Source organism: Miniopterus natalensis, chromosome 8 (assembly GCF_054644295.1).
Source record: "Miniopterus natalensis isolate mMinNat1 chromosome 8, mMinNat1.hap1, whole genome shotgun sequence".
Taxonomy (NCBI): domain Eukaryota; kingdom Metazoa; phylum Chordata; class Mammalia; order Chiroptera; family Miniopteridae; genus Miniopterus; species Miniopterus natalensis.
Window position 1 is genome coordinate 9,023,408 of NC_142088.1, and position 18,281 is coordinate 9,041,688.

Consider the following 18,281-nt stretch of genomic DNA (forward strand, 5'->3'; position numbering starts at 1 on the left):
ATATTAGTCCACTTTAAATAACTTTAAAGACAAAATCTTCCCATTAGATAGGCCAATAAAGGGATTTGTTTTCCCATCAAGCAGCAGCTAGTGCACTGGCCCCAGTAAAGCCCTGTCCATGCTCGATATCTGTAAGAGATTCATTTGTACGTATCTAATAACAATGAGGTTACCACAGAAAAGTTTCTACATTCTGTAAAACGGGCAGCTTTTCTAAACTAACCCCAAGTACCCACAAACACTTCCCAGTGGTGAGGATCAAGCAAGCCAGACCTACAAACAAGGGGAGACCAGAACTGTACCCACTCCTGCACTTCAGCTGCATTAAGTTAGGGCAGGAGGCACTTTGCATCTCCACAGCACTCTCCCTGCCTGCCCCAGCGGAGCGGCTCCTGTTGGTCTCGGCACTCCTTCCCAGCAGGCCCCACTCTCTCCCTTGAGGCAGCAACAAGCAACTGGAGTTGGCAAACATGACCTTCACTTCCTCTAGCGGCTCTAGATATTTTTCAATTTAGACAGGTAAGCTGTGAAGCACGAAGGCAGTAAACATCGGTCATTTTATACTTTGCATTCATTCGATTTACTGAGTGTCTGCTGTGTGTCAGATAATATTCGAAATACAAGGACTGTAACAGTGAAGGAGAGTCCAAGTCCCTTCCCTCGTGAATCCTGCACAGTCACTGGGAGAAGCAGACACATACACTGTATGCAGCATCCAGACTAGGCTGTACCCTCTGCAGAGCAACAGGATGCACACTGCAGAAAAGATCAACTTCTTTGAAGTAGGGCAGCCAAGTTGTTAAACAAATAAACAAGCCAAAACCACCACAACAAGAAGCTGAGGAAAAGGGGAGGAGGGAATCAGAATTGCTATAAAACATCTAAAATAGCCAGTTTAAATCCAAAAGTTACAAGGCATGCAACTTGTATATACACAGGGGGAAAGCAGGCAACAGAAATCATCCTTCAAGGGGCCAAATAATTTTGCAAACAAAACATCAGAACAGCAATTATAAATATGTTCAAAGAACTAAAGGACATGGTGCTTAAAAAAATTAAAAGTCCAACCCTGCAGTTTTACAAGACAAGGACACCTCCAAATCTGCCCACGCACAGCTGGTGAGAAGCCAAGACTCCCGGCCGACCAGGGCTCTGTCCGCCACGTCAAGCTGTTCCCTGACGATGTATTCAATACTCTGGAGAATGAGCCCAGAGAATCTGGGGTTTTGCCATAAAGGGCAGGGAAAGCCAATGGAAGTTTCTGTGGGGGAAGTGGCACGATGCAAACAAAGGGTCCTGCCACTTCCAGAAGTCAGAGCTGCAGGAACAGCTGCATCTCAGTAACCCAGGAGAAGGACCTTATCTCCTGAAGTACTCCCTCTGAGATTCACTTCTGTATGTGTACATTTTGAATTAAGAAGTAATACTGTGATTAAAAAACCTATTTATCTACAGATGATATGATTGTACTTAGAGAAAATTCTACAGGACTCCTGGTCAGGGTGGCAGAGTAGAGATGCATACGGAACTACTTCAGGGTGAAGAATCATGATGTCTGTAATTTTATATTACAACACTTCAGTTAAAATATGTAAATCTAATATGGCAAAATATTAATAATTGTTAAACCTAAGTGGTGAGTATACGGAGATCCAGTATACCATTCTACTTTTCTGTACAGTTAATTTTCTTCATAATAAAAAAAAGGTTTTAAAATGCCCCTAAAAAAAAAAAAAAAAAAGAAATCCCTAAGTAACCCACTAAAAAACTAATACAACAAAGAGTTTAGCAAAGGTTGCAGGACGTAAGATGAATATACAAAAATGAATTGCATTTCTATGCACTAGCAATGGACATTCAGAATATGAAGAATTATATTTACCACACTTAGGATTAGATATAACAAAAAGTACAAAATGTGTACTATGATAACCACAAAAAATTGTTTGAAGATACTAAAGAAAAACATTCTGTTTATGGATTGTAAGACAATACTGTTAAAGTGGCAACATTCCCCAAACTGATGTAGATTCAACACAATCCTTATCAAAATCTTTGTTGGCCTTTAAACAGAAATCTGTAAGCTAATCCTGAAATTCAGATGGCAATTCAAAGTAGCTTGAACAGACAAAATTTAAACTTGAAAAGGAACAAAGCTGAATTCAACACTTCTATAAAGCAATGGTAATCAAGACAGTCCGGCACCAGCAAAAGAACAGAAAATATAGCTCAATGGACTAGAACTAAGGGTCCAGAAATAAACCCTTACATTATGGACAACGAATCTGCAACAACATGACGAGAATTCAACAGTGAAAGGACAGTCTTTTCAACAGATAGTGCTGCAACAACTAAACATCTAGATGCGAAATAAGAAAGATAGACCCCTTTCTTATACCACACAAAAAATTAACTCGAAATGGATCATATTAGAGCTAACACTAATAAAACTAAGGACTGATCACTGAGCGTAAATACTTCAGGAAGAGTATAGTGAAAGGTAGAGGCTAGTTCTGGAATTTTCTGAGTCTTCTTAGACCAAATAGCAACGTAGGGTCTCAAAGGCTGAGGGGAAGGAGGAAGAACGGAGATTTTGAAGAGAGGACACTACACAGTGTGAACAAGCACCACAGGCAGCAGGTGCTCAGGAAACAATCAGCCACCCAGCGGAGCAGGGCGGGGACGAGGGGGGGTAAGGGCAGGTGTTTAAGGCCTCACAGTGTGAAGGTCAGATGGCTGTGGCCTTTGAGGCTGGGGAAGGAACTCAAGTTTGTATTCGTGTCCACAAATGCATAGCTTTAGAAAATAAGTGTATAGCTAACCTGAAGGCAGCAGAAACTGAAGGCGAGGAAATCAGATTTTTTAAATGGCTGAACTAATCCTTTACTCAGAGATCAGGAGGCTGGGGGGGGGGGGGGCTGGGCATAACAGGGAGGCAGCAGCTGCGATGCCCAGTGCCTGATGGCCCAGAGGGTGGCAACGGTGGCAGCTGTTCCTCCTCCAGCCCTTCCCAACAACTGAAATCTTTCTGCTTAACACAGTGAGGATCTTCTGTATCCAAGTCCTGAACAGAATAAAGCCACGAATTAGCAGTGGCAGTGAAAGACAGAAAATATTTCGGTGCCTTAAACTGAGAATGGGGGGGTCAGTGGTTGGATGGTTGCTGGAAAGGAGATAAATACAGTTCTTGAAAATAATGGGTTTAAGATGCCAATGACTCATCCAAATATATAAACTGTGAAACTTAAGAGAGGTCAGAGCTAGAAGCACACATTTTGGAGTCATAAAAAGATGGAGGATGAGAGTGCCCCAAAAGAACATACAGAAAATCTCCAAGATCAAGTTCAAGGTCAGAAAACTTTGAAGGAAAACCACTGCTGAGACAGAGAGGAGGCAAAACCCACTGAAAAGTCAATAAAGTGAGAACTTGGAGAAGGCAGTGCCACAAAAGCCGAGGGGAAGGAGAGCCAAGGAGTAAGTGTTCAGTAGTGTCAAGTGCAACCTAGACGTACCAGCCACATGTAAATATGACATTTCCTTTTCCTAAAATGTCTTACATAAACTAAGTAAAATAAACCTTTGGCCAACTGCGTCCTACTTACTGAAGTGGGTGTGGAAAATCTAGAATATGAGAAAACCAGTCACAGGTACTTTATCACATTGCCCCACTTGAGAATGAGCATCACCTTTCAGAAAGTAAACTTGGACCATTAAACCTGTTAATCTTTTCCTTCAAAGCTTCTAGGTTCCCAGTCTAGTTTGAGAGGGGCTCCTCCATCCCAGGGTAATGGTCACCTATATTTCTCATAGTATTTGCATAATTTTTACATTTAGATCTTTAATCAATATGGAGTTTATTTATCTACCTTGTGTAAGGGAGAAAACTTTCTTTCAGATGAACTGCCTGAAACCATCTATTAAATAAGCCACCCTTTTCTCAGTTAACCAAAATGTCGCCTTCAGTACGTTCTCCCTCACACTTGGATCTGTTTCCGGACGCTATTCGGTTTCTTGGATCTATTTGTTGACTGCCTTGCTAACACCATATCATTCCAGATGTAGTAGATCTGGACCCATGAACCAATCTTATCACAGCATTAGAGAACCTTTCAAATGATGATTCCTCAGACATGTCTCTCTCCTTCCTCACCTCCCAAATACCTTTACATCAAAACCTCTAGTGGCAGTTCATTTTTAAATGGCATTATATCAGGATATTGTATGTGATTTTTGCATACACTATTGCTTGAGAACTTACTGCTTGAGAACTTACTGCTCGAAATATCTGGTAAGACCCTCACTATCTTTATTCTTCAAAATTTTCCTATTAATTCTTACAGATTTATTCTTCCACATAAGTTTTAAAGACTTAACATTTCCATGATGAATAATTTTAAAAATCAACAGGAAAACAAGACTCAGAAAAAATAACACATGATGAAACATACAAAGAGCTCCTAAAAATTTAAATCAAGCAACAGAAAGGAAAACTGGACAAAGAATTATGTACAGAGAAGCCAAAAAAAGAGAAAATGCAGAAGGCTAATACATATAGACAATATGTTCTCCTTAGCTTGCCAATTTCACCCAACAGTTTCACTAATATGAAAAAGACTGCAATACCCAGGGTCCGCTAAAGCAACCTGGCAGTATTTAAAACACACACAGCCCTGGCCGGTGTGGCTCAGTTGGTTAATCGTCCCGTGCACCAAAAGGTCACCAGTTCAATTCCCAGTCAGGGCACATGCCTGGGCTGTGGGTTCCACCTCTGGTAGGTGTTTTTAAAGAATTTTTAAGAATCTACAATATCCTGCCCAGCCGGGCGTGGCTCAGCGGTTGAGCGTCGACCTAGGATCCAGGCGATCAGGGTTCGATTCCCGGTCAGGGCACATGCCCGGGTTGCGGGCTATAGCCGATCAATGACTCTCATCATTGATGTTTCTAAATCTCTCTCTCTCCCTCTCCTTTCCTCTCTCTGAAATCAATAAAGATATTTAAAAAAAAAAAAAAAAAAATCTACAATATCCTGATATAATGTTTTCATTTGTAAATTCTACTTGTTATCTGGAAATAGTGTTGCAGAAAAAAGCAAATTACTTTCTCAACTGCCATGTAATCAGAGATCTTTAACCATGTCATCTTAAGCCTGTCATTTACAGAGTCATCATACTAACTCATACTTTTTGCAAATGTTTCATCTTCAGAGATTCGTGAAAGACTCTGATACTCTAAAATACAGGTCATACCTTCAAACTGGGTGAAAATTTGCGTAACTCTGAAAAACTGGATTCATAAAACTTCTAACAAAAAGATTAAGACCAATGAGGCTTAATAACATGAGACTGAATGAATTTCTGAGGATGATTATAATTTTATGACTTTTTATTTGAAATAGTACTAGTTCTTTACTCTCTTGTTTTCCAGATATAAGGAAACCTTTTCTCCTTCGTTACCTAAGACTTAGAGCAATCTGGTCAATATCTTTATAAGCAGAATTGAAACATTTATCGTTTTCTGCCCATTTGATCCCTCCAGAATTTGTAGGTTCTCAGTGAGTATTCTTATTTTCAGTGCAATACTGTTGTCTGCCTAAGCTCAATAAGAACTCAGTACTACATAATACAGTGGGTCTCACTCTCCCTTTTACTGAAGGAAAACAAAGGATTTTTCCGTTCTAAAGCCCTATTAACACAATCTGTAACCACCCTGAAGATTTCAACTGACTGCACCAGTCACTTCTCTATGAATGAAATTAGACTATACAGCTGAAAATAAAGATCATTAATCCATGTACGTACTTTTCGCTATTCCACAAATAAAAAGGTCAAGAAATTCTGGACCAGAACCTCAGTTAAAGACATTATTAGAGGATTCAGTCATAGCACCATCTGGATTAGATACATTTTCAGTTCACAACTAGAAAATTTCCTGAAAAATAATAGTTCGGTCTTTTTCTTAAGAAAACTATTAAGCTTGTATTTATTCTAACCTCAGAAAATGGAATTTTGGCCCTAAAGACATATAATGGGAGAAAAGGAAGAAAAGGAAGGAAAACCAGAAAGTCTTTACTATGAATATATTTTAAAAATTGAAAAGCAGCTGAATAGAGCCAACTAACTACTTTCCATCATCTTTAGCTGTCTACTGTAACTTTTAAACGTTTTCAGTCCTTTTATTACAATAGGTAGTCTTCTTGGACCACAAATACAGTCCCTAGGACTTCCCTAACCCTAATCCCGGCACATTTTCTTTGTCATCCTCACCCAAGGATATGTCCACTGATTTTAGAGAGAGATACAGCAAAGGAGAGAGGGGGCAAGGGGAGAGAGAAAGAGAGAAAGGAGAAAGGAAGGAAAGGAGAGAAGGGGCAGGGGGAGAGAAAAAGAGAAGGGGGAGGGGGGAGAGAGAAACATCCATCGGACACCTCCCATAAGTGCCTCAACCAGGGATCAAACCCATAACCTAGGTATGTTCCCTGACTGGGAACTGAACCCGCAACCTTTTGCTGCACAGGACACCACTCCAACCAACTGAGCCACCCAGCGGCCAGGGCCAGACACAGTTTTTTTTAATCTACTTTTATTCCATCTTCCTTTTCTAGATAAAGTCCAAGATGTTCTTAAGACAAAAACAAACAAAAAAACACACTAGGTCTTGGCATAAAATCAAATAGGAAATAGAAAGTTGGTCAAGAAAACTTACACCCTTTTCAGCTTGACACAGAATAGTAATGGTAACACACACATGCAGATGCACACATGCATACATAGACACTAGGGCTCTCTCTGCTCTGCCAATAATTACTGTGAGACCTTGTCCAAGTCACTAAATCTTAATTTGCTCACATTAATGTTGATGGAATTCAATGAAATCTATTTAAGACTATATTCTAATGAAGGAAGGAGTGAAAATCATCAAACAATGAAGATTTAAATAACCCTAAAAACCCACTTCTTTCTTCTATATAAGGTACTTTTCCATACACACACATTTTTGGGGGGGAGGAGGGAGGAAAAATTCTCCTGATTTTTTTTTTTTTTTTTTTAAAGGCAAAAAACACTCGAGAAGACTTCTAATTCTAAGGTCCATTTCAAAAGTTCATTTTCCAATCAGACCAGATGGTCTCCACAGAGGGTAGATGAACGATGGGTGCAAGGTGTGTGAGGCCTTGGCTTCCTTTTCATTTTGAATCACTGTCAATGCTATCTTAACAACAAGCATACGTTTTAACAAACAGGCTAACGACAGTATGGTGGTCTGTGAGAACGTGCTGCTCTTTCACAGACTGATCCAACAAAGATGAAATGGGCTCAGATCTGGACTTGGTTTCCTGACAAAAGAGAACTAACTGCTTCAAACACACACACACGTTTTAATGCACTAGGCAAAATCTGGTTTTAAATCTTCATTCTGACCTCTGGCATCTATCCTGCCCACACAGCTGGAAGGAAAAGTTATACCCCAGAAAAGGAAACCACCAGATGGTGCTTAAGTAGGCAAATGTGTGAAGACTAAGGTTCACCAAAAAGCAGATAAGTGGACTTTCACACACCAGAATTTCCTTCACTCTTACTTAGGGCTGCCAGATTTAACAAATAAAAATACAAATGCCTAGTTAAATTTGAATTTCAGATAAACGACCAACAAATGTCAAAGTATGTATGTTCCACACAGTATTTGGGACATACAGTAAAGAATTAATTGATGTTTACTGCAATTCAGATTTACATGAGTGCCTTGTATTTTATATAAGGTAACCCTACTCCCATGCCCAGTCCCCACAACATATGACAAGTAAATAAGATGACCAACCATTCCAGCTTGCCTGGGACTGAGGGGTTTCCCAGGACACAAAACCAGGGAAGTCCCAGGCAAATGAGGTCAAGCTGGTCATCCTACAATCAATAAAGCTCACAGAGTAAGCAAACACACTGTAGCCTGAGCCCCAAAACTAGTTAAGTTTGACCTCTGTCTTTGAAATAGGGTTCCTGTACTTGATTTCCACATATGTCACCATTTATCTAATACCCATACCTTGTACAAAGCACTGTTTCATGCAGTTTCAAAGCCAACAGGTACTTGGTTTTATTTATATACTTTATGTGAGCTACTGAAGGTACTATTAGTTGCAACACTGGTTTAAGTCTGTATAAAAAACGTTCAATAAACTTGCTCCTTTAAGAACTATGGCAATAAGTTCTGGGTTAGTTCTGGTGCTGTTCCCCCTCCATTTACTCATCACGTAACATGGGACAAGTCCTTGAACACCCCAGCTTCAGGTTCACTGTAAAACTGGGGTGACAATAATAAATATCACATAAAACTCCCTTTAGGAATAAACAAGGAAAGCAGGTGAAAGCACTCTACATAAACTACAATACACAACATATGTTTTAATAGTACTTAAAACTTTATTGTTTATAAAAAACTATGTGTACAATATTTTTCTTTTATTTCTTACACCCTGCCAATAGATACCAAAGTCAATTCAACTGTACTCTTACTGAGAGCTCAAGCTCTGGAGCCAAACAGAGTACCTGCTCAATTCTAGGCAAAATTATGAGAGAAAGTTATCTTTGTCCCTTCTTCCCTAAGTAGATGTACTAAACTCTTAAAACCACTTCACAGTCTATCCCAATCTAGCTGACTCTCTGTACTACTTGCAGTCATTTATGTAAATACCATACCTATTGTTTAATATGCACTAAATTATATCTGCAATGTCAATTTCACTGTAAATCTAAACTCTGTTGGTCCATTCTTGGCTAGACATTCAAAGTTTGGGGTCTGGGGTTTCCATAACCCACTAATCACTAAAACAATTCAGAGAGAAAGTGGTGTTCCAATGTATTTAGTGTCACTTCAAAGCACTCTTCATTTGTCCAAGTATATCACTCAAGACGACGTAGGAAAGAAATGTCTAAAATAAATTAAAGTGAATGGACACAGTGTATTATCTTTTTCCATCACACTTGCTTCATTTAAAAATGGTAATCTTGGCGCTCTGGCCAGGTAGCTCAGTTGATTAGAGCATAGTCTTGATACGCCAAGGTTGCAGGTTCGATCCCCGGTCAGGACACATACAAGAATCAACCAATGAATGCATAAATAAATGGAATAACAAATTGATGTTTATCAATCGATCAATCAATCAGTAAAATTCTTAAAAGATGATAATCTCAGACATGCACAACATAAAAGGTCCAGAGAGACCCACTCCAAATTGGTAAGGAGCAATCCCTAGCAAAAGAATTGCAGGAGAGGGAAGTTTCCCTTCTACTTACACACTCCAATACTGTTTATAGTTTTTAATAATAAACACGAGTATAAACTTTTTCAAATCAGTAAAAAACATAAGGATTAATACAGTCAACTGATGTGGGCAAAGATTTTGAAATGATTTTCTGAAACAGAAGACAAATGTCAACAATCATAATTCTAATAAATAAAATTAGATAGAAGTAAATTAAATTACATTTATTGTTTTATATTCTCAAAGCACTTAACCAACATGGACTATTCTTTACATCATTCTATCCAATTTTACTTTCACGTCTCAGAATGCTAAAAATCTTTCAGGTTGTTTAATCCTTAAATTCTTGCCCCAAAATTTCACAAGCTCTTCCTCCCTTTAGAAGGAAAGAATACAGTTTACTCCCATGACAACTATAATTAACATGCAGAATTTGCTATAGGTTCCAAAAAGCCCGCTGCCCACTTCCTGGCTTTGAACCTGCTTCTGTTAAAATGCCTGGTTAGAAATTTAAATAACACTCACACAAATTTAAAATGATCATCACATGTTGAAACAGTAACACCAGCCTAATTAGTGTTAAACTTTGCAAAATAAAGGGGCTACTGAATTCAAACTCTTGTACAGATGCATAATGAAATTCCAATTGAGGCAAGAAAGGTAAATGACACTGATGAATAACATGGCTTAATGTTCCAAAGGGTTTGTATGGAATTAAAACTAGTATTCCACAATCACAAAATGGGAATAATTAACCTTTTTTCAGTTTAGCCACACTTTAACATAATACATTTTATGTCTAACAAATATTTAGTAATTAAAACATTTTACCAGTTGACAATGGTAGGAGGTGCTAGTGTCTTCAAGATATATGCCTTTGTTTCAACACCTGTCAAAACAAACACATGAAGACAGCCATTACTACTCATGGCTGGTTAATCAGAGCCAAATATCAATCTTTCCCTGGAGATATTTCTACTTCCAAACCTCACAGAAAAACTTCGGTTGAGTTTTTCCTAGAAGCACCATCTATCACACTAGCATCAACCTTTTCACCAAAAAAGCATATTGTGTACCAACACACACCTATTAGAATGGCCAAAATCCAAAACTAACATTGCCAAACGCTGGCAAGAAGGTAAAACAACAGGAACTCTCATTCATTACTGGAGGGAATGCAAAATGGCACGTCCACTTTGGAAGACAGTTTGGCAGATTTTTACAGACTAAACATATCCTTACCAATGTAGAGGCTTCTCTGAAGGAAGACAACAGGATATGGGGAGCTGTGAATATTAATCTTTGAAGATAAACGTCAACATTTCTTACAAGAGAAATGAGGAACACGGGAGAAAGAGCGGATACCTATGAGAGGGAATGTGTACAGGGCTGGCTATTAAGTGTGTGGGACTGACCAGAAGAGAGTCAGAGTACTGTCAGAAATACAGGACTGGGGCTCCAGATAGAGTTGAAGATGTAGAATTTAGTCACCACTGATTCTATCCGTATCAGCGTCAAAACCATAAAATGCGTCAAAAATAGCAAGCGCATGAACTGTGTGGGTCCACTCATTTCTGAAATTTTTCAGTAAATATGTACAAATATTGTAAATGTATTTTCTCTTCCTATGACTTTTCTAATAGCATAATCTTTTCTCTAGCTTACTTCACTGTAAGAATACAGTATATAATACATATAACATACAAAACATGTTCATCAACTGTATGTTATTGGTAAGACTTCTGGTCAATGACTGGCTATTAGTAATTAAGTTTTGGGGGAGTCAAAAGTTATGAGGATTATCAACTATGCCTTAACCGCCCCCCCACCCAAGCTGTTCAAGAGTCAACTGTCTATTCACTTATAAGATACAAGGATTAAGGACAGATTATTAAAGCCAGCTAAGAAAGGTAAAGAAGCCAAGAGAAGTGTCCTAGAAGAGAAAGACAGACAGATAACGGTGGATGAGGACACTGTCAGAGGCCACAGAGGTGACAAACGGTTATGATATTAAAATGCAGCAAGCAGTTCGTCTGGCCTGAAACAATCCATCATGCTTTCTTGCCTTCTTTACCACATAATTTTTAAATTGTATCTGTATATATTGCTCAACCTGCTGGCTATTCAAATACATATTTTATCAACAGTAAGTCTACTCTTAGAGAATCCTGAGCTTCCACTAATGAGTGCATACTGGTTACTTTGATGTCAGGCTGTTGGCCTTCCAAAACTTTTCTGGTATTAAGCTCAAATCTTTCAACTCAATTTAACAAACATTTACTGAGTATGTCATGTCCATTGTTATACTCGGTGGCAGAGATGCAAAGATTGATTCATTCAACAAACATGAGTATCTTCTATATGCTCAGCACTGGGTGACTAAAGCACAAATATCCCTGCCCTCACAGAGCCGTCTCTGCAAGTATCGCAGTCAATTCCAAGTAATAAACATATCAATGAACATGGGGGGGGCACAAAACTAATAAAATTCCACAGAAAACCTAAGAAAGAAATACAGCTAGCAGAGGTAACAAAATCCTGAGCCTAGTAAAATGAAGAGGTGGAAAGGGAGGTAAAAGTAAAAGAACACTAATGGAAAAGCAGATCATAACTTTGTTGAGCAAGAAAGTATTACAGACAAGGAAACAGCTCCAGACAGGCTCAATGGCCACAACAATGCCATCCCAGGCCTGTTGTACACAATGCCACACCACAGTGCCCACCTATAGTCACAGCAGCAGGATTAGAAACCACCTGGGCCAGAACCCAAATGGCCTTCCTGTAACAACTCAGAGCCCACCAACATGGTTCTCTTCTGCTGGCAGCTCAGTCTAGGACCATCCATTCCCAGGACCTTCCATCCATTCAACAATTCCTTTCTGAGTTGAAGGAATCGATAAATAAGTGAGTTTATGCCACGACTTAACTGTATCATCTAAGCCTTTGTTTTCTGCTTCTCTCCTGGGATGTGACTGACCCTCACATCTTCCCTCCTCCCCCAAAACACCTGATGCCTAATTTTACCTCTCAATCCTGCTCTTCCCCCACTGCCCTGGACAAACATCCCCATTTGAGTACCTTCCTCAAACTCAACTCTTCCTTCAAATCCAAACTATCTCATTTTGCTCAGCTGACCTCTCCGTGACTACAGTCCTCTGTATTGCTCACTCAGCGTTAACCACATCTTGTACACACTTCATACAGTTTGAATACTCATCCTTAGGTGATTAAGATTTCCTAGTACCCTTTAAATGATATATGATCTTATTTATATAATGGGTTTGCCCACACACCAGGTTCAGAATACCTTGTTACTACTTACCAAAAAACTACTCAAGTTCAGAGAAAAACAAAACCACAGGCACAAGGAAACTTGGAGGTGATGAATGTCTACCACCTTGACGGTGGTGATGGTTGCACAGATGTATGCATGTCCAAACTCATCAAGTTGTATGCACTAAATATGCACAGATATTGGTGTATCAATTAAAGGAGACGGGGGAAAAAAGGAAGAGAGGAGAAATGCTTCTGCAGTATCATTTTCAAAAGACTCATGAGTGAACTAAACTGGGCTGATTCTTATATGAAATGAACAGCCCTTGGCAATTTTTTGGAAACTGCTCAGGGCTCCATGAAAATGTACAGATTTGTATCAGGTGACAGGCCTGCCTCCGATTACTACAGAAGAGGTGTCCCTCCTCAGAGCCTCTCAGGAACTTTGTGCTAACAAGTAACATCTTTCTCATCTGTACTCAACCTCTCCTCTCAACTCACACCTCCCCAGAGTTACTAAATCCAATAGATGGTACTCAATTTTCCTCTCATAGGCGCATTCCACAGTATTAACGGCTTCCCACCTAGGCTGCAGGGACACCAGCTTCTGGCTGTCTTCTCACTTCCCAGCCAGTCCTCAGGTCTCCTTTGCAAACTAAGCCTTCTCTCCCCAACTCCATCCCAGGCCTCCTCCTGTTCTTATCCTAGTCTCTGCAAAGGCCATCTCACCCAGGCCAGGTTTCAGCCATCACTTCCACATTGACGGCTCCAAAATGGTGAACTAGTAATCACGCAACATCTCCTTCTCCCTCCCATATACTATTAATCACTATATCTGTGACTTCACCTCTACATCTCCATTTTCTCAATATTTCTCCTCACGATATAAGGCTCTTAAGAGTATCAAATAGGCCAATATGATAGTACTTTGAAAAAGGGGAAAAAAACACAAATCTATTAGTATTCACTAAATTGAAACTTTAAAAACAATGTCTTTCTCAAATTCATCTTTTCATTTATTCCCCATGACACACCTAGCACAGTGCTTTACGTGCAGATGGCCTTTAGCAAACATAATGCAATGAATTATTGTATTGGTTTAATACGTGTTCAAATGAAATATTCACATACTTAACAGCTTATGTTTTCCAAATCATGTCATCATTTTTATCTCCTAAGAGGTGAGAATCACTCAGTAAAGTATAAGCTATACTGGATACTTTTGATAATTACAATGCTGCTTATCTAAAGTTAGAAAATCCTGTCACCTTTCTGGGCCTGCCTTCTCTAAAAACATCCAAATCCCACCCTTAAATCCAAATCTCACATAAACATTCTTGCTTCCCAACTGTTTCTTTTGAAAGGAGAAAACTTAAGCATTACAGAAATGTTTAAGCTTTAAGTACCCTGAAGGTGGGCAGAATGACTACTTGAAAAAGTTCCCTATCTCATTTTCCTGTCTTGCAATGTGAGTGACACTCTGATGAGGAACAAATGCCCTGACATGAAACGTTGCTTGAAAGTTCTCAAACTCACAAATCAATGAGCAACAAGTGCTGACGAGGGTATGAAGAAAAGGGCACCCTAGTACACTGCTCGTGGGAATGAAGACTGGTGCAGCCACTATGGAAAGCAGTGTGGAGTTTCCTCAAAAAATTAAAAATGGAACTGCCTTTTAACCCAGTGATCCCACTTCTGGGAATATATCCTAAGAAACCGGAAACAACAATCACAAGGAACTTATGCACCGCTATGTTCATAGCAGCGCAATTTACAATAGCTAAGATCTGGAAAACAGCCCAAGTGCCCATCAGGAGATGAGTGGATAAAAAAGCTGTGGGACATTTACACCATGGAATACTATGCAGCTATAAAGAAGGATCTTTTATCCTTTGGGACAGCATGGAGGGAACTAGAAAGTATTACGCTAAGTGAAATAAACCAGTCAAAGAAAGACAAGTACCACATGATCTCACCTGTATGTGGACTGTAACAAAATAAACTGATGAACAAAATGGATCCAGAGACATAGAAGCATGGAACAGACTGAGGGATCTCAGAGGAAAGGCGTGGGGGGGGGATTAATCAAAGAACTTACATGTTTTTTGTTTGTTTGAAATATATCTTTATTGATTTCAGAGAGAGGGGAGGGGAGGGGAGGGGAGGGGAGGGGAGGGGAGGGGAGGGGAGGGGAGGGGAGGGGAGGGGAGGGGAGGGGAGGGGAGGGGAGGGGAGGGGAGGGGAGGGGAACATCAACGAGGAGAGAGTCACTGATTGAGCTCGCAACCCGGGCATGTGCCCTGACTGGGAATCGAACCCCGATCGCCTGGATCCTAGGTCGACGCTCAACTGCTGAGCAACACCCGGCCAGGCAAGAACTTACATCTTTATAAGCATAACCCATGGACACAGACACTGGTCTGGGGAGGGCCTGGGGGGGGAGGTGGAGGGGATCAATGGGGGTAAAAAGGAGATGTCTGTAAAATTTCCAACAATAAAGATAAAATTAGGCCCAGCCGGGCGTGGCTCAGCGGTTGAGCATCAACCTAGGATGCGGGAGATCTCAGTTCAATTCCCAGTCAGGGCACTTGCCCGGGTTTCAGGCTCGATCCCCAGTTGAGGGCGTGCAAGAGGCAGCCAGTCAATGACGGCTCTCTCATCATTGATGTTTCTGTCTCTTTCTCCCTCTCAGTTCTTCTCTCTGAAATCAATAAAGATATATTTAAAACAAAAAACTAAAAACTAGTATTAATAAAGTTCTCAAACTTATTAGGTATATTTAATTATAGCCTCTGAATGCAAGATTGTCACTGATTGTCATTCTAGTAAATCTCACCATGTCAACTCAAAAAACTTCCTAGATTTCCATCTACAACACAATCCTCACTATAATCTTCATTCACACACTACTTTACCTTCACTGAACATCCTAACTTGTATTTATACATTTATTTGCATGATGACTTTGCTGCACGTCGGTTTTCTGGTTTCCTCCGTGAGGTCAAGGATCACACCAATCCTGTTCACTGCTGTACCCCAGCACCTTAAAGGGTGCCTGACATACCACAGGAGTTAAAAGCTTCTAGCTGAGCCATTAATTGAATGAGCAGTGAACTAATCATTCAAGCAGAACCAGACAGCAGGGCAGCACACAGCAATGAGAAAGAACTTGGGGCTTTAGATCTGGCTCCCCCAAGTCAGACAGGGCATGCTCTTCCCCATAGTTGTCCATCCTTCATTTCTTCCATTTTTCTTTCCTTCGAGGCGGACATTTTAGACTCACACAAGAGCTCACTATAAACCATCTAGTCCACACGTCTTACAAATCCAGGACCTGAGACCCAGGCACCAGGTGACTTGTCACCTCAACCCTTACATACAATGGGCCTCTCTGCCCTGCATCCAACAACACTGCCGTCCCACAGAATCAACCTTTTCTAATCCTCACCCAAGGATTCTTTATTCGTTGCTTTTCAAAGGGGGGGGGGGAGAGAGAAACATGGATGTTAGAGAGACACATCCATTGGTTGCCTCCCACTTGCACTAGGTCGGACTGAGCCTGCAACGGAGGTACATGCCACCCTCGGAAGGAATTGAACCCGGGACCCTTCAGTCCACAGGCCAACGTTCTAATCACTGAGCCAAACAGGCCAGGGCTCAACCCTTTTCGTACAAGAAGAGAGAAACCAGGAAAAGCCTGCTGAGAAAATGCCAGAGTGACTGCAGAAGCCATACTCATCCCCAGGGTGAGAACTTCTCGGGAAGATGCCAGAAAACAAAAGGATGAAGTCTGTGCAGCAGACTTCCCAGTGACAACACCTCTTCCCAGTCATAACCTTCTGAAACTCCAGGAGCAACTCAGCAGCTCCCTTCCACTCTGGAGACTAATCTGGGGAAACAAGAAAGGCCGTGATGATCATGAAAGACGGTATCACCCAACCACGGTCGTCCTCACAAAAACCCACTGAGGCAACTACTGGGCCAGCCACCAAGGACAGACAGCAGAATGCGGTGGCCAAAGGCGCGAGCTCAGGAGCCCCGCATCTCTTCTCACTGGCTGTGATCTGGGGCGAGTTAACCTGTCCAGACTGCACTTTCCCCATCTGTAAAATGGGAATAACCACCTAGAGGGTTGTTAACAACATAAAGGATACCACGCATAAAGCTCTAAGTACATTCAGCGCCTGGCATACAATAAAGGCTCAGTAAAGGTCAGCTATTTGTCATTTTATTCAGCTGCAGTCACTTTCGCAAGGCCTAGTCCCTCTCTAGCTTCCATGTCATTCATTCTGAAGACGTCGCTCCGACCTTTCCATTTCTGCGGGCCGCGCATCCACAGCAAGTTTTCCAGCAGCGGACTGGGCGAACCAGTCCAGCGACTCCCGGCCTGGGGCGCCGCGTCCGCGCAGCGGGCCTGGGAACCGCCCCCCCCAGGATTTCTGGTCGGCAGCCCGCCCGCGGAGCCGCACGTTCCGCTCCTGGGATGTAATTAAAACGCACTCCGGGGAAAGTAAACCAACTCTCTCCACGCCGGAAAGCCGACGCGCCGCAACCCCGCTCCCGCCCCCGCCGCGCGTGACCAGAGCAGACACCAAGGTCGACCCGCCGCGCACACCCAGTTTCTCCCCGCACCCCGCACCAGAACGCCCTCCCCACCCTCCAGCGCGGTTTTCCGACACGGCAGGGCCGTTCCCCCCCCCCCCCCGGGGACCGCGGCAGAGCCCATCTGATGCGAGTCGCCAGCCCTCACCCCACCCCACCCGGCCCCGCCCCGCCCCCGGAGCGCCGGGAGACCCCGTGCGTCCTGCCTCCCCGGGACAGCGCCGCGTCTCCGGCCGCGGCCCCCACCCCATCCCTCTCACGTGGGCGCTTCGGCCGAGGCCCCACGTCGCCCGCTTCCCCGACCCCCACCAAGGCGCCTCCCGCTCTGCCCCGCAGCTGGTCCCCACGCCGCGGGGCCGGCTCGGGACCCGGCGGCTGCCTGCGCGCACCCTCCCCGCCCCCCAGGGCCGGGCTCGGCGGCCACGTCCGGAACCCGGGGCCCCCCAGGCCGGCCGCGCTCCTCCTCCGCGCCGGGGCTGCCCTCGGGCCCAGCCCCGCCGCACCGCCAGCCGGCCCCCGCCGCTCCCACAGCGGGCCCCGCGCTCACCGCGACGCCGGGGCTCCGGCTGCTGCGACCTCGGGCCCACGCAGGCCTGGCTGCGCCCCAGAGCAGTCGCGTCCCGCGCCGTCTCCTGGAGACCCCGGGGCAGCCGCCGCGGCCGCACTGCGAGGGAGCGACCGCCCGCTGCCCCGTCCGCCGCCGCCTCCTGCGACCCCGGCCGCGGCGACAACCGCAGCGCCGCTCCCGGCGCCGGCTCGCCAGCGTCTGTTGAGCTGAACCGCCCGGGACGCGCTCCCGGCCGCGCTCGTTGCATATGCAGAGAGCCGGCCGCCCATTGGCCCGCGGGCGGTGGCGCGTGCGGGGCTCGGCCTATCGAGTTCCGGCCGGCGGCGCGACGCGGGCGGCCGGGGGGCGCGGGGTTACTACGGGTCACTCGAGCGGGCCGCGCCGACGGGGCTCAGCGGCGGCCGCCGCGGGGCGGGACCCGGGTCCGCCGGGAGTCTCGGGACCGCGGCGGCGGGAGGGGGGAGCCGGGTCCCGCGGCCGCGACCTGAGGACGGCGGGGAGGCGGGACCCGCGGCGTCTGCGGGAGGGGCCGCCCCCCTGGGGGAGAAGACCCCCCCCAAAAAGGGAACTGAAAGCGCCCCGTTA

At 43.6% G+C, this 18,281-nt stretch overlaps 1 protein-coding gene across 1 annotated transcript in view; it reads right to left on the minus strand.

Moving 5' to 3' along the window:
- ACSL3 (acyl-CoA synthetase long chain family member 3) overlaps positions 1–17,785 on the minus strand; it is a 42,542-nt gene extending 24,757 nt beyond the window's left edge. Inside the window, exon 1 of the mRNA XM_087819565.1 lies at positions 17,676–17,785. The gene's annotated coding sequence lies outside the window, so the exon portion shown is untranslated. The remainder of the gene's footprint in view (positions 1–17,675) is intronic.
- Between the last annotated feature and the right edge of the window lie 496 nt (positions 17,786–18,281).